The sequence below is a fragment of the Corapipo altera genome, unplaced genomic scaffold, assembly GCF_003945725.1.
Source record: "Corapipo altera isolate COAL_440 unplaced genomic scaffold, ASM394572v1 61242, whole genome shotgun sequence".
NCBI lineage: Eukaryota > Metazoa > Chordata > Aves > Passeriformes > Pipridae > Corapipo > Corapipo altera.
The window spans coordinates 387,737-400,569 of NW_020885007.1; the positions used below are offsets into that span (position 1 = coordinate 387,737).

General features: G+C 43.8%; 1 long non-coding RNA gene across 1 annotated transcript in view; it reads right to left on the reverse strand.

The window, feature by feature from the left end:
- LOC113958798 overlaps positions 1 to 3,532 on the reverse strand; it is a 175,284-nt gene extending 171,752 nt beyond the window's left edge. The window contains exon 1 of the long non-coding RNA XR_003531629.1: positions 3,471 to 3,532. This is a non-coding gene — a long non-coding RNA (uncharacterized LOC113958798). The remainder of the gene's footprint in view (positions 1 to 3,470) is intronic.
- Positions 3,533 to 12,833: the final 9,301 nt, after the last annotated feature.

Below are 12,833 nucleotides of genomic sequence, written 5' to 3' on the forward strand. Positions count from 1 at the left end.
TTGAGTTGAGTTCATTTCCCCTGCTGGTTAACTTTTAAACCAGCACAACATCAGACTGGTAACCTGTCACTAGAGAAGTTCTGCAGGGTTCCATTCTAACCCCAGTGCTCTTCAACATCTTCATAAATTACTTGGACACAGGACTGGAAGGGATACTAAGCAAGTATGCAGATGACACAAAACTGGGAGGAACTGTTTACTTCTTGACTTAGTTTAACAAGATTACAATTTAGAAATTAAGAGACTTCAGGTGGAAGTGTGAAAAAGGAAAAGAAACAGTTTTTTATTAAAAAAATCTGAATAAACAACAAATGGTGCAATCAAAAACATTCAGAAGAAACAAAACAAAGTCCCAAATCCTCATGAGGGAGGGGAGAAACCCGCGGCAACCCAGGAAGGGGGGAGAGGGAAAGGCAGGAGTGTCCCGGCAGTTCAAAAGCTGCTAACAACCAAGTGTACTTGCAACCAGCAATGAAAAAAAACAAGTCCTTTTCCCACAGGCAGTCTTGAAAGCAGAATATCTTGCTCTGAGATGGGTCAGTCTCTCAGTCATCCTCTGCGAGGTGTCCCATAGGGAGAAAAAACTTCCTCTCAGGAAAAGAGAACAAGACGGTCAAAAACCGTGCTCCTGCTCTGTCCGGTCACAAACCAAACCCTAAAAACCCCCTGTGATAAATTAATAATTGTGATTCGTGAAACAAATGGGTGATTACATCAAAATACATACCACCTGCTCTCCTTCTTCTTTATCTGCTAGAACAAAACTCTCACCTTCCAGGCAGTTCGTGATGATTTCTAGGATCCCAGGGCGATTCGGATTCCCAATATGGGTGCACTGTGTGATCAGAGCGATCCACTTACTCCATGTAGCATCAGTGGTATGATGTGTAGAGGATGTCTTTCCCTTGAACATCCAACTCACCTCAATGGAGGTGCTAGGAGGAGTTGTTCTTCTGTGCCAGTCACCTCTGAGGCAGCTTGTACTCCTTCATAAGCTGTTAGGATCTCCTTTTCTGTTGGGGTGTAGTTGGCTTCAGATCCTCTGTAGTTTCAACTCCAGAATCCAAGTGGGCGGCCTCTGGTCTTGCCAGGCACCTTTTGCCAGAGGCCCCAGGAAGGACCATTATCCCTGGCTGCAGAATAGAATACATTCTTCACCTCTGGTCCTGTCCTGACTGGTCCAAGGGCTACAGTGTGGGCAATCTCCTGCTTAATCTGTTCAAATGCTGTGAATACATTTGGGAGGAACCTTCTAGAGGGTCAGATCCTTGTCCATGAGATACCTTGCTTCATTGCCATCAAGTAGCAAGTCTTCACCCATAAGGTTCCACACTCGAATCAGACAGATCAAAATGGGCTCATCTTGGTGTCGAGTAATGTTGTTCCGCATATTGCGGAGCTGGTCATATGACAGGGATTCGGTAATGATCTCAGGTTCTGGTTCCTCCACTGGTTGTGAAGGCCTTGGTTCCCCATCCTCGTTAACTGGGTGTATTGACTTGGCTTTATACTTCTTCGTCTGCACTGGGGTCACTTCCCCTGGCTGTGACTTCCCTTCTGGTGTAACTGGGGACTGAGCACTTGTGATGTCTATTGGTTTCTCTGCTCCACTATCTTTCCCTTCTGACTGTAGGTGGTGTTGCCCAGTCCATATCATGGTGTGGTAAGCATGGGTTAAGGTCCAGCACATTGCTATAAGCTGTCCATCTCTGGAATTTATGGACCGATGTTCTTTCAGGCACTCAGCAACCTTACAGGGGATCTGTGTTTGGTCAGGGGAGAGCTTCCAAACAATCACGGGAAAGTATTCCTTTAGCACCGGGCCTATCTCCTCCCATGCTCCCATCCAATCAGTGATTTATGTCTATGGCAGGTTGTTGGTCCATGGCAGGTGATTGGACAGTGACAGGTGGTTGGACAGTGGCAGGTTGTTGGACCGTGGTAGGCTGTAGCACAGTGGCAGGTTGTTGGGCAGGTTCTTGGGTAGGGTCCCTATTGTCTGGGGTAGGTCTTGGGGCAGGTCTTGGGGCAGTTACCAAAGACAACCTCACCCTGTCTCTAAATGCTGGGTAGACCACACTGAACAAACACAGTAAAAACATAATCAAGAATAGAATATCTTTAATGTCCAGGGGAAAAATCAACCCTTCAGAAGCTACCGTGGTAGGGCCATATGAGAAGTGGGTGAAGGGTTGGGAAAAAGCATTTGCCTGTGTTCCTCCCCCAAAATAGGTACCATTATCAGTAAAACTCCAAAAATAAAAACCTGGGTTGTGGTAGTAATGCATCCATGTTAAAACAAGAAACTAGGCCCAAAAGAGTTAACTGAGAAATCTGGGTCTGCTAAGAAACCCCCCTAACATCTAATCGCTCTATGCTACTAAAGACTAGTTCTGTTCTGCCTACTGGACCAAAACTTAGAAGAATGGTAGAAGTAGTATACAATAGGTCTAGAGGTAATAAATTAGGATGAAGTAAGATAAGGTAGACATTTGAATAGGAGAAATAGACCTGGAGCCAGGGCTTTCTCCAAGTTTCAAGGACAATGGAAAGGTAGAAAGGTCAGGTTGATGAAGATGAGAAAAGACCCCAGACTCATGGGAGGAAGAGTGGATTTACCACCAAAATTGAGGGCCAAGAGAAACACCGCCCTAAGTTCCACCTGAGCTCTGCCTATACTCCCCCTGTTATTAATATGTATAGATAGATGTTGTAATCATATGAATATGTATTTAATCATATATGAAAATTGTATAACAACCACTGATTTTGTGTGAAACCTTTGAGCAAGTTTTCTGTGGTGCGAACCACACTTGCTCCTGATGTCGAAATAAATACCTTTGCTGCTCAAAAGATCCAAAGTCTCTGAGCAGTTCCTTATACCGGATTTTTCGGATTCAATGTATATATATATTCCAAAAGAGAACTATGGGGTCAGAATTTTTCAACCACTGGTACCAATTTACAAACTTAATAGCAGCCGTAACTGTTGCAGTCATGGTGTCCATCTTTAAGAAGTGATCCATAAATGGAAAGACCATATACACTGCCAAATGCCAAAAGAAGTTGGACCACATGATCGCTAATGGTGTGTATATATGCAATACACAGGTGATTAAACAAGAGGGTTTATTCCTTTTCCACCTTTCCTCTAGTCAAGTCCCATGATTTGGGTGCCAATTAATGTCTAAGTTAAACAAGATTACAGCTTAGAAATTAAGAAACTTCAGGTGGAAGTGTGGAAAAGGAAAAGAAACAACTTTTTATTTAAAAAATCTGAATAAACAACAAATGGTGCAATCAAAAACATTCAGAAGAAACAAAACAAAGTCCCAGTTCCCCAGGTGAGGGAGGGGAGAAACCTGCGGCAACCCGGGGGGGGGGGGGGGGGAAAGGCAGGGGTGTCCCCCCTGGCAGTTCAAAAGCTGCTTGCAACCAAGTGTGTTGGCAACCAGCAATGAAAAAAAAACAAGTCCTTTTCCCACAGGCAGTCTTGAAAGCAGAATACCTCCCTCTGAGATGGGTTGGTCTCTCTCTCTCTCAGTCGTCCTCCGTGAGGTGTCCCGTGGGGAAAAAAAACTTCCTCTCAGGAAAAGAGAACGAGGCAGCCAAAAACCAGGTTCCTGCTCTGTCGGGTCACAGACCAAACCCCAAAAGCCCCTGAACAAAGGACTCTCCTCGCCCTCCCGGCAGTCACTGTGGTTTCCCGGAGTGCCTGCCCTCCCCCCCACTCCCGCACTACCCAGTGCGTGCGGCTTTGCTCTGCCCCCACCCCCATCCCCGAAGAAACAGACGGGAGGGGGGAATGGGGGGGGGGGGGGGGGATTGGGAAAAAATACAAACGTCCCTTTTCAACCTTTGTCACTTCCCCAAAGGCAGGGAGGCCTTGAAGAGAGACCTCAACAAATTAGAGGACTGGGCAATCACTAACCATATGAAGTTCTACAAGGGAAAGTGCCGGATTCTGCACCTCGGATGGGGCAACCCTGGATGTACGTACAAACTGAGGAGTGAAATGCTTGAAAGCAGTGCTGTGGAAAGGGACCTGAGGGTCCTGGTTGATGGCAAGTTGAATATGAGTCAGCAGTGCCCTGGTAGCCAGGAGGGTCAACTGTGTCCACGGGTGCATCAGGCACAGCATCGCCAACTGGTTGAGGGAGGTGATTGTCCCGCTCTACTCTGAACTGGTGCAGTCTCACCTTGAATATTGTGTGCAGTTTTGGTCACCGCAATGTAAGAAAGATATTAAGCTATTAGAGAGTGTCCAAAAGAGGGCAATGAAGATGGTGAAAGGCTTTGAGGGGAAGGTGTACGAGGAGTGGTTGAGGTCACTTGGTCTGTTCAACCTGGAGAAGAGGAGACCGAGGAGAGACCACATAGCAGTCTACAACTTCCTCGTGAGGGGAAGAGGAGGGACAGGCACTGATCTCTTCTCTGTGGTGACCAGTGACAAGATCTGAGGTAATGACCTGAAGTTGTGTCAGGGGAGGTTTAGGTTAGATATTAGAAAGAGGTTCTTCACCCAGAGGGTAGTTGGGCACTGGAACAGGCTCCTGAGGGAAGTGGTCACAGAACCAAGCCTGACAGAGTTCAAGAAGCATTTGGATGATGCTCTCAGGCACATGGTGTGACTCTTGGTCATGGTCCTGTGCAGGGCTAAGGGTTGGACTTGATGATCCTGATGGGTCTGTTCCAACTCAGCATATTCTGTGAATCTGTGATTCTGTGAAACTTGCCAACCATCCATTTCAACTGAACCTCTTGACATTACTTTGATATTTGCCTTTTTATTGTCTAATTCATTCTTTCTACCTTCTCATGAGACTGTGGTATCCATGGGGTGTGTGGTTCCCAATTAATCTGCAAAAACTTAAACACTTCCTGCACTATTTCTTCTATAAAGTGGGGTTTATTATCTAAAGATTCCTTCAGTCATACCAAATCTGGTTATTATTTTTTTTAACAAAGTTATTTACTTCTCTACTTTTGTTGGTACCACAGGGGAAAACCTCTGGCAAAGCAGAAAAAATATCTACTAATAGATAGTTTTACTGTTTGGTAATTCTGTAAAATTTATTTGCCAATATTCCCTGGGTATTATTCCTTGCTTTACACTTCCTCCCTGTATTTTCTCTCCTATTTTTTATTTTAGCACTGTTAATTATACATTTCTTTAAACTATTATGTCTGTAAAACTTTGTATTTTGAGTCCAAAGAAGTTGTTCTTTTCTAAAAGCAACAATGCATCTGCTCCCGCATGTGTCTCTGGATGCATCCTTTCAAGCAGGGTTTCCATCATCTCAGAGATCAATATCTGTTTTTCAGGTGTTTTCCACCATCCTTCTTTATTTTTAGCACTGTCCAACTGTTCTGTGAATTGGTCCCCTTCTTTTGTAAAATTTGGCAGAGCACAGACTACGCCAAATACATAGAGTCAGTATGAATATTGACTTTGTTTCCTCAGTTCAATTTCAGGGCCTGAGTGAGGGCTACCAATTCAGCTTTCTGGGCAGAGGTTTGCCAGGCAGTTGTTAGCTTTAACTGCTCCCCTCAGTAAAAAGTTCCATCTCTGCTTCAGGTGACAAGTTGACTCTATTCATCCACAGATATACAAAAGAAGACGTCTTTCAAATCTAACACAGTTGGACTCCTGATTTCAGTTCAGTTTTTACCGAACTGACATTTCTTGCTCGTCTTGTGATTCCTAATACCCAAACCAATGGTATAACTGCATCTAAAACTTCATTGGAGATTCCTTCTTCTGCAGGTTTTCCCTCGGTAAGTAGGAAGATCCATATATTTTCCAGAGGAATATGCAACTGGACAGAATCTTCGGAAAAGTTAATTCTGCATTTAACTTTCATAGCAAATCCCATCTGAGCAGTGGCAAAGGACTCCTGCATATAGAGAAACTGGTATGTTAATTTTGTGTTTCCAGTTGTGAATTCCATTGGTTGTAAAAATGGTCTGAGGGATTTCCTCCCCATCGCACCAACATCTACTTTCATTTTACTTAAAGATCCCTTACAACTAGTAACTACAGAATAAGTTGCTCCAGTATCCACTAGAAAATCTATTGGTTTGATGTCTCAAAGCTTTTTTTGGATTTTTTAACTTTTATAGATTTTAGAAGTAGTTGTGTAATAAACGTAGATTTTAATGTAACTGCATTATATCCCTTACCCTTTATCAATCCCTCTAAAATTCTGTTAGCGTGTTTAGTCTTCTTTTCAAGGTAGAATTGTAGAAAAACACCCTAAGGCCTGGACCAGAAGATATCACACAGACACAGTGACCTTCAAGCCCAGAACTTTGGAGGAACTCCAAGGACTGTACATGATTTGAAGAAGATGAAGATGAGGAAAAAGGGGTCCCAAACACCCCCAGACCCAATTCCTGAAGGGACGTGTTGGGGGGCAGAGTGGGGCAAAACCAGGGGTGGACAGATCTGAGATTGGATGGACCTTATTATAAAATCATAGAACCACTGTCTGGGCATGTGCACGCAGCATGTATTCCTCTAGGTCTACGACCTCATTAAAGGACCTGCTCTCTTTATCTTATACACTAAATTGTCCTGGAGTCTTTTTCTCCGTGTTTTTTTAGGTTAGAGTTTCATTCCCCAGTTTAATTGGAACCAGAGGATCGACTGGGGAATCAGCAAGAGATGTCTCTGGTCTCCTTCAGTCCAACTCAATTTCTACCATAATTCCTGCCTCTTTTTGGTTTTCCTTTTGTTCATTTGTGAGGCGGGGGCACTCCTTTTTCCAGTGCCCTTCCTATCTACCCTGTATGAAATGTCGAAGATTTGTGGTAACACAGTGGGGGGAGGATAAGGTCAGGGTGGATAGTGGGTTCTTTTGGAGTCATGGGGGTCCTGGTTGGGTTGGGGCCTTGAAAGGTACCTGAGCCTTGGGTGGGTACGGGGGTCAGAACGGTTTGTTTGTTTGTTTGTTTTTGGCTCACCTGCGGCTACTGCCCAGGTTCGGTATGTTCTGGATACATTTGTTTTGTTACATCCGGAAAGAGTGGTTAGGACAAAGGGTTGTTCCTGGGTATTTCCTTGGGATTGAATATAGATAGCTGGCAGAAAAGTAGGAAGTGAAAGACTTGCCCTAATCATTTTAATAGGAATGAAACCTGCGTACCCCTATGTGGTTGCGAGTTATGCTGGCAATGGTACATGCCTTCAGTAGGGTCACCCATGCCCAACAGGTCAAAATCGTAGGGTCAGATACAATACATCCTTGGGCAGGATGAGTTCGTTAGCCTTCTGGTAGACATCCTAGGAAAAGGACAACTCTAATCTCAAACCAGGGTAGATGGAGCTTGCTTAGCCCTGTAAGGCCATCCATCTAAGAGAAGGTCACTCTAATTAAATGTACATCCTGAGGACCTCTCTGCCACCGTCCAAGCTCACTCGACCCCGGCAGATGAACCTTTTGGATTAAAGGGTGGGTTCAGTTCCACGCACACTGCATCTCACCTAAAAAATCCATTGTGCAGGCTCAAAGGCCTTACCCACATTTGTAAAGCCCTGTAGTGATGAGCAAGGGTAGAAACGGCAGGAGAAAAGTGCACTGGAAGCTGCAGACCCAACCCTGCATACAGGCAGTTCAGGATATTGGTCATTTGAGACTGACAGGAGATGACAGTCTCTTTGGGCAACACCCTGAATGTCCAAGCAACCATTTCAAGGAGAGCACTGCTTACTCCACTCGGAGAGGGGTCTAGAAAAGGTGACCTAAACAAAGTTCATCACCCCCTTCATGCAGTTGGTTAACCGCAGCCAACGGGCATCTTCTACTAATGCGGTCACACAAAGATCAAAAGACAAAGGCATACACCTGCCTCCAAAGGTGTACCCAAATTATCTCTAGCATGCTGGAACATCAGAACCATGCTTGACTCTGCTGATAGCGGATGTCCTGAGCATCATTCTGCCCTAATTGCCCATGAACTGTCACGTCTCAACATCGACATTGCTGCTCTCAGTGAAGTTCACCTTCACGAGGAAGGTAACCTTAGAGAACATGGTGCCGGTTACACACTCTTTTGGTCAGCTAAACCCAGAACCGAAAGGCATCTCTCAGGAGTTGGTTTCCTGATTAAAAACTCTGTTGTTCCAAAACTCGAAAATCTGCCGACAGGTCACTCTGACCGCATTATCTCTCTATGCCTTCCACTACAGAACAAGCAACATGTTGTCCTCTTTAGTATATATGCCCCAACTCTCCAAGTTGATCCTGTTGAAAAAGATAAATTTTACACCGACCTACACCACCTTACCCAAAAGGTTCCTGCAGATGATAAGATCATTATCCTTGGTGATTTCAACACCAAAGTAGGCAAGAATTTTGAAGCATGGAAAGGAATATTAGGCAAGCATGGTGTTGGAAACTGCAACGATAATGGTCACCTTCTGCTAGAATTCTGTGCAGAGCAACAGTTCACCATCACTAATACTATCAGCAGAAAAATAGTCTGAAAACAACTTGGATGCATCCTAGATCTAAGCATTGGCACCTCATCGATTATGTCTTGGTGCAACAGAGAGATGTCCGCGATGTCCACCATATCTGCTTGATGCCTAGTGCAGAATGCCAAACAGACCATCGGCTTGTGCACTGTAAACTTAACTTCAATTTTAAATTCAAACCTAAAAGGGGCAGTATTCCAAGGAGGATACTCCAAGTTAACAACCTCAAATCAACCACAGTGAGAGACACATTCCAGGCAAACCTTCAAACAAGGTTCGAAAACCATTCCATAGATTCTACAGATGCCTCTCCTGAAACACTTTGGCACCATATTAAAATCAACATCCTGCAGTCCTCTGAAGAATCCTTAGGGTTCTCCTTCAAGAAGAACAAGGACTGGTTTTGTTGCAAAATAACTGAAGTTTAGCAATTGGTAGTAGAATGGTTAAGGCTTAATAAGAGAGTAGGCCTAGAAAGCAACACTCCAAAGTAGTAAGTTAGCAACCTTGTTTGTGAGCATGGAGTGTTGAGCTGAAGAAGTAGAAACAATAATCAAAGGATTTAGTCAAGCATGTATATAATGATTTGTTACCTAGGATGTGGTAAGGGTCTGTTAAACAGTTTCTAGGGGTAAGACAACTTAAGCAGATTTATGATTAAAGTAGATGATTATTAATTGTTATCAGAATGAAGTATGAGCTTGTTTGTAACTGTAACTGTTTTGCTGTGGAAACTGCACGTAAACTTGTTTGTGTATAAAAACTGAACTGAGAATGAAGGTCTTTGGAATCCTGACTTGGGACGCTAGTCCACAGGTTCCCGGGTCCTGAATAAAGCACCGCATAAACTGGCACACTGTTGGTTTGTGTTTTCGTTACGGGCAACAGTTTGATGAAAACAATCAAGAGATCCAGGAATTGTTGAGAACCGTTCACCAAGCACACTTTTCACTGCCATCCTGTCACGCAAGAAAAACAACCTGTCGTCTTGCATGCAGCAAGCTCCAACAGAAACTCCGTGACATCCAGAACAAGTGGTGGATCGATCTAACTGAAAAAACTCAATTATGCGCAGGTACGGGTGATCACAGAGGATTCTATGAGGCCCTGAAAACAGCATACGAACCTACATTCCAAGTCCAAAACCCTCTACATAGGGTTGATGGTCAAACGCTTTTGACAGATAACCTCCATTCTGAATCGATGGTCTGACCACTTTCAGACTCTTTTCAGTACTAGCTCTGTAGTCCAAGACTCAGCTATTCACTCCATCACACAACAACTGGTGAAATACGAATTGGATACTGCCCCCACTTTAAGAGAAACCCTCAAGACCATACAACAGGTGAAAATTGGCAAGGCAACTGGGAATGATGGAATTCCACTTGAAGTCTGGAAACATGGAGGTCATGCACTCCATGCTAAATTTCATGAGTTTGTGGTGCGCTGTTGGGAACTAGGCGAACTATCATCAGACCTTTGTGATGCAGTCATCATCACTTTGTGTAAGAAGGAAGGAGTTAAATCAGACTGTCCAAATTACCGTGGTATTAATCTGCTCTCCATTGCTGGCAAAATCCTGGCAAAAATACTCTTGAACACACTAATACCCGCTACTGCAGAAAGAATTCTACCTGAAAGCCAATGTGGTTTCAGAGCCAACAGGAGTACCACAGACATGGTATTTGTTCTCAGACAACTACAAGACAAGTGTAGGGAACAGAATAAAGGTCTCTATGTAACCTTTGTTGACCTCACCAAGACTTTCGATACTGTGAGCAGAAAAGGTCTATGGCAGATTTTGGAACGCTTAGGTTGTTCCCCCAAATTCCTTAAAATGATCATCTCACTCCATGAGGATCAGCATGGCCAAGTCAGATATGGCAATGCACTTTCTGAGCCCTTTCTAATAACGAATGGTGTGAAACAAGGTTGTGTTCTCGCACCAACCCTATTCACAGTCTTTTTCAGCATGATGCTCCAAAGGGCCACGGCAGATCTCAATGATCAGGATGGTATCTACATTTGATACCATACTGATGGAAGCCTTTTCAATCTAAGGCGACTGAAGGCCCATACTAAGACCTTAAACCATCTTGTCCGGGAACTGCTTTATGCTGATGACGCTGCCCTTTTCACCCACACAGAAGCAACTCTGCAGCATTTGACATCCTGCTTTGCAAACGCTGCTGAGCTCTTTGGGCTGGAAGTCAGTTTAAAGAAGACAGAAGTTCTCTATCAACCAGCACCTCAGGAAGTCTTCCATCATCCCCATATCACAATGGCGAATTAGAGCTCAAATCAGTCCAGCAGTTTAATTACCTAGGTAACCTCATCTCCACGGATGGTATGATTGATGGAGAGATAGACAACAGGTTAGCAAAGGCATATAGTACCTTTGGAAAGCTTCATAAAAGAGTTTGACAAAATAAACACTTGAAGAAAAGTACAAAGATCAGTGTTTACAGAGTTATAGTGCTGTCTACCCTCTTATACGGATCTGAATCATGGATCATCTACCGCCACAACCTGCGACTCCCAGAACGCTTCTATCAATGCTGCCTCCGTAAAATCCTTATCATTCACTGGTCAGATTATGTGACTAATACATCTGTTCTAGAACAAGCAGCAATCACAAGGATTGAGACCATGTTGCTGAGAACACAGTTGCATTGGGCAGGACACGTCTCAAGGATGAAGGACCACCGCCTCCCTAAGATCTTGCTTTATGGTGAACTTGCATGAGAGTGTTGCCGTGGGATTTAGGTGCTGAAAAAATCTCCGGAGCAGTTAATTAGGGGTGAGATAAGAAAGGGTTTATTTGCCAAGGCTAAGATGTTACAAGACGCGCTCACATATGTGCCCAAGAGGTTACATTTTATAACATCATCCATCCAATCCCAGATGTATCCACCCTGTGGCCTTTCCTCTGGACCGCCCCGGGGTCCACCCCCTGAAAATGAGTCTGGGGTGCATTTCGGGACCCCCTACTTCGTCACCTTCATCATCATCAGAGCACAAAGGGTACATAGTTACCTAATTCTTGACTTCATTCTGTGGTTTAGGCCCAGATATGCTGTTCTGTCAACTGTCTAGGCCTTGCCTTGACAAAAGACTAAACATTTCTATTGGATTCAGGAGTAGGGTTGATATAGGGAGCATAGAATGGGGTAAGAGGGTTAAGGAATGTGTAAACAAGGGTGCTACAGGGAAAGGAACAAGGGACAAAGAAGGGAGGGTTTCTGCTTTTCAAACTTACTTATAAAACTTACAAGTCTTACCAATATTAGAAAAATAAAAAACCATTAGGGGCTTAAGGCATCAAGAGGAGCCCCGAAGAGAAGGTACAAGGACTCCCTGAAACAACATCTCAACCTTGGCCATATTCATCAACATAACTGGTCTACTCTGGCCTCCAATCGGAAGGTCTGGAGACACACTATCTATAACGCTGCTAATGCTTTTGAGAAAGCTCTCAGGATCACCTTTGAGGAGAAAAGACAATGCAGAAAGAATCGTACCTTGCAGAATATACCACCTAAGGAGTCTTTCTGCTGTGCCTTTTGCAACTGGACGTGCCTATCTTGTATTGACCTTTTTAGCCACCAACATGCTTGTAACAAACGTGGGTAGAGCCCTTCCCAAATCTTTGTTCGCAAAGCCTAGCCATGATAACCCACACCTTTACCCTCTGCCTCTTCCCTGCCCTTGCACATCAGTCAGGGCGACTACCAATGAATTCTGTAATTTATCTCTTTCTCCCTCTCTTCTGACTCTTTTCTGTTGTTATATACTTTATATGCAATAGACATCAGTTGTGAAATAACCATCCCCTCTGTTCCTTCTATCTTTAGGAGTTGCTTTCTAATGTCTGGTGCAGACTGTCCAATAAAAAGCATGTTAAACAACATCGTTTCCTTCACTTTCTGGATCTAAATCAGTCCATTCACAATCTTTCATAAAAGACTCCTTTTCTCCCTGCTTCACTTCATTTAACTTGGCAAGGTTTTTTGGTTTCTCCACTCCCTTCTGGATTCCATACAAAATCAATTTCTCAAATAATTTTAACTAATATGATTGGGATCCCACTTTGAGTCCTCCTTAGGGAGAAATTCATCATGATTTGGAATGCTCTGAACCTTTTGATCTAATCTTTCTATTTTCCTAACTACTTCCTGAGCCTTTTCTAAAACTGCCTGCCATTCCTTGTAGGTAAAAAAATATTCCTGGAGAACCTGGATGTCCCCCAAATTTGGATTATGAGTTAACATTACGGTTTTAATCATACTATACATTCCACTGGGATTACTGCAATACAATCCTGCTTGCTGTTTCCAGTTCAGCAAGTCATAAG